Source organism: Eumetopias jubatus, unplaced genomic scaffold (assembly GCF_037043125.1).
Source record: "Eumetopias jubatus isolate StellerSeaLion01/CBP00866 unplaced genomic scaffold, mEumJub1_p1.0 scaffold_11, whole genome shotgun sequence".
Classification (NCBI taxonomy): domain Eukaryota; kingdom Metazoa; phylum Chordata; class Mammalia; order Carnivora; family Otariidae; genus Eumetopias; species Eumetopias jubatus.
Window position 1 is genome coordinate 102,893,558 of NW_028274817.1, and position 4,180 is coordinate 102,897,737.

General features: G+C 41.1%; 1 pseudogene; it reads right to left on the minus strand.

Annotated features, from left to right (window-relative positions):
• Positions 1–2,379: 2,379 nt before the first annotated feature.
• On the minus strand, positions 2,380–3,084 carry LOC114197589 (mediator of RNA polymerase II transcription subunit 20 pseudogene; annotated as a pseudogene).
• Between the last annotated feature and the right edge of the window lie 1,096 nt (positions 3,085–4,180).

The window sequence follows — 4,180 nt, forward strand, 5'->3', positions numbered from 1 at the left end:
TTCACATCCTATAAATTAATGGTATACCACAAATGCTTCTGTCTTTTAACATATTTCTTCACATGTATTTTTCAGAGATGGAAGTTCTCAGAGAGAAGACTGTGAAAAGTGTTTGCTTTTTGTACAGTTTCTTCCACACTGTCCTGAACATATAGGTACCTAACCTAAATGTTCTGAGGTCAGAAAGAGTTCTCTATGCAGATTGGGTAAGCCCAGGACCATTGGCAAATGTATTTAAACTGACAGCATGGGGTGCTTGAGTTTTTCAGGTAGTACAATCATAGTTAAGACTGAGCCTTTTCACTATTAATAACTCAATAAATGAAAAGACAGCCCAAATTAAAAATGGCTAACAGATTTTAATACACATTTCTTCAAGAAGATATATGAATGGCCAATAATTACATGAAAAGATGTTAAAAATCTTTAACAAGGAAAGGAAAATCAAAAGCACAATGAGACACCACTTTATCCCCCCTATGATCAGCTATGATCAAATAATGAAAAATTCTGGAACTAAATAAAAGTAATGTCTGCACAATTACACCACTGTGTTGTACACTTTAAAATGCTTAAGATGGTAAATTTTATGCTATGTGTATTTTACCACACAATAAAAGATAAATAATAACAACTGCTGGTGAGGATATAGAGAAATCAGAACAGTAACACATTGCTGTTTGGAATACAAAATGGTGCAGCCACTTTGGGAAAAGTCTGGCAGTTCCTCAAAAGGTTAAGTACTGAGTTAACATATGACCCAGCAATTCCACTCATAAAATAGACACAGGGGAATCAAAAACGTATGTCCACACAAAAACTTGTTCAAAAATGTCCATAGCAGCATTATTCATGATAACCCACAGTGCAAACAACCTGAACAAACATCAATTGATAAATGGATAAATGAAATGTGGTATCTATCCATACAATGGACTATTATTTGGCAATAAAAATATGCGAAGTACTGACACATGTTTCCACATGGGTTAATTTTAAAAGCATTATATTAAGTAAGAGAAGCCAGCCACAAAGGACAACATATTACAGGATTCCATTTATACTAATGTCTAGAATAGGCATATGCACAGAGACACAAAGTACATTGATAGTTGCTTAAGGCTGAGAGAGGGAGGCTGTTTGAGGAGAAATAGAAGTGACTGTTAATGGCTATGGAGTTTCTGTAGGGGATGGTTAAAATGCTCCAAAACTGATTGTGGGGAAGGTGGCACAGCTCCATGAATATATAAAAACTACTAAATTTTGTATTTTAAATGGGTGAATTATACAGTATGTGAATTATATCCCAATAAAGATGTTATTTTAAAATGAGAATGAGCCTTTTTCTGGTTGGCAGAAGTTGATAAGTGGTGTGTGGGAGTTTATGTCAACAGAAAGGAGGCTTTGGGAGAATGCATCTGCTATACTGATATTCCCCAAAGTTAGCTTTCTACATCTCTCCTCTAGTTGATAGTCTTTCTTTTTGCCACTATACACTTTCCATACTACCGACCTGAGAAAAAAAGATCAAGGTAGGAGAACAGGAAATAGCAGGTACCTTAAAGAAAAGTGATAGTAGTAGTATCGTTTGGTTCACCTTGAGATGTTCTAGAAGGAGAGCCTCAGATCCAACACTCATCAAAAAGTGTGAAGATGGGGTAGGGAGACCCGGTTATTTATGAGTTTGCCTTCTCTTTCTGAATCCCTACGCTAATGATTAGGAACTTACAATACCTTGACAGCAATGATATGAATATCAGATCAATGATCCTAAGTGAAAAACTCAGAGAAGAAACTTCATCCCTTGATCAACGCCAAGCAATTCCTCTCTATGGAGGTCATTTCACCTAATTTCCCTTCCTTTCCTCTACCTTTTCTTTCTTTTCTTTTCTTTTCTTTTTTTTTTTTTTTCCAAGTTATGCCTCCTACTCCTTCTCCAGGAGAAGCCCACCTGCATCCCTGGAGTAGAGGAAGAGGCCTTTACTACAGCCCAGCCCAGCCCAGCCCAACCACTGCGGACCTAAGCCAAATCCTCAGTAGTTGGAGATACAGACTGCTTTCCCACCAACACTAGGCAGGCCTCTCCTACCTTTTCCCCTAAAGCAGGAAAGCTCCACACTTCTCCACTCTTCATAATTACCATTCTTGAGAACAGGCCAAGTCCAGTAAGGCGTAGCGTGAAGCAGCTGCTGGGGGGCTGTGTGTGAGGGTCAGGGGAGGGGAGTCCAGATCCCCAGAGCAAAAGTCACAGCTGGGAAGGGGGAGAGAAGCCTCCATGTCTGCCCTGGGTTTCTGGGGTCCAGGGGCCTCAGGGTGCAGCCCCTGCTCCTCCTGCACAGTCCCCCTGGTGACAGAGCTCAGCTGGGCAGATGTCAGTCACTAATGAATCCCAGCCACCGGCACCTGCTGTTGCTTGTGGATCTTACTGAAGAGTTCCATGTACCGGATCATGGTATCTGCTGGGTCACAGATGGCATCGTGTCTGTTCCCAAACACTGCGGGAGCCCCTGGTGTGTGGGTTGCCTAGAAAACTCTGTAGGAACTTGAGCAGCAGGCTCCAGCAGTCGCTAGCTACCACACAGGGGCCATACTCCACCTCTACGGGGATGCCTCGGGCACTGGGCCCCTTGGTGACTGTGCCCACCTTCACTAGGAAGTCACAGTACTGGTAACAGGTACCCCGGGTCTCAATCTTGCTGGCCTTGGCACTCTGGAAAAAGCCCTTCAGCTTCACCATGAGCACATCGAAGTTGGTGTCGGCAATAAGCCGAGGGCCCTTCTCAAAGAGGGCAAAGCAGCTCAGAGGGTACTCTGAGTTGTGCATCACATACATCAGCTTCCCAGCCTGACCTTGGCTGCCAAGAGTGGAGGCAGCTGTGTGGTAGGTCTCACAATCCACGCAAAATGTTCCTTTCTTCTCTGCCCCAAGCATCTCCAACTTCCGGGTGAGGAGCTCCACCGTCTGCTGAACATTCTTGCCCTCAGCCACAGGCATCTGGGACACACAAGTCACTCCCATGGTATCAGGCCAGGAGGGTGGCAGGAACAAACAGCTGAATCACAGTGTTCTCCGGCCGCCCACACTAAGTGAATCCCCCCTAACGCAAGCTTCTGCCGAGGGAGGTGCTCCGGAAATGATGTAAAAACTCTATCTTTTCTTTCTAAGTTAATATATAAATGCTTTAAAAAATGACTCCTGTTCAAAAGTCGGGTTAGCAATATTGTCCCTTTCCCCAACTCTTACTTAGATGTCTAACCCTCTTTATTTGCAAAAAATTACTAATAATAATCTTTCCTGGTAAAGATAGGTAGATAGACATAAGGAAAAAAAAAACAGGTTTCCTTTTTATAAAGTACATTCTCATTGAAGAGTTGAATAAATTCACATTTACAGATATATATAGCATTATTTTTTTATTTTCAAAACAATTAATAAAAAATATAATAGCTGATGTTATTGCCTCCATGCATTCGACAGGAGAACAGAGGGCACAGAATGCCTGTGTAACTATGTCAGGTCGCATTCACAAGCTGAATTTAGTTCTTACACGCCACTTAGAGTGTTTAGTAGACAATTCCCAATCAGGGGCTTCAAAGATAACCCAAGCTACGTGGCACAGCTTCACGCATTTCTTTTTCTTCAGTGCATAATAACATAAACTAGAAGTTATCTTATGTTTAGTCTTCCACATTCTATAAAAATAAGAGCTTCTAAAGACAGAATTTGCTTTAAGAAAGAAAAAAAAAAAAAGCCCCCTACCATGATCATCCCCCTATAAGAGAGCAACATTTTAAATTTACCACATGCTTAAGTCCGCATTCTCTTAATAATGTTAATGTAATTAAGTTGCATTTGATCTTCCAGATTTTTTGAAATAAAATTATTCTGAACCAAATTCTCACAAGAATCAAGAAAATCAGTCTTCTTTGTGTTTAAACCTAACAAGACCTTATTCTTGTATAGTAAGTTCTTGGCAACAACAACAAAAACAAAACTACATGAAATACAACTGCTATTTCGGTGCAGCAGTATTTGCTACTCAGAGATCTGGTCCTCTCCCTTTATCTTTGATTTCTTATCACCTACTGCCCACTGGCATCTCCACTTTGAAGTCTAATGGGCATATCAAACTTATCAGATCCAAAGCGACCTCCTGAACCTTGTCCACAATGCAACCCT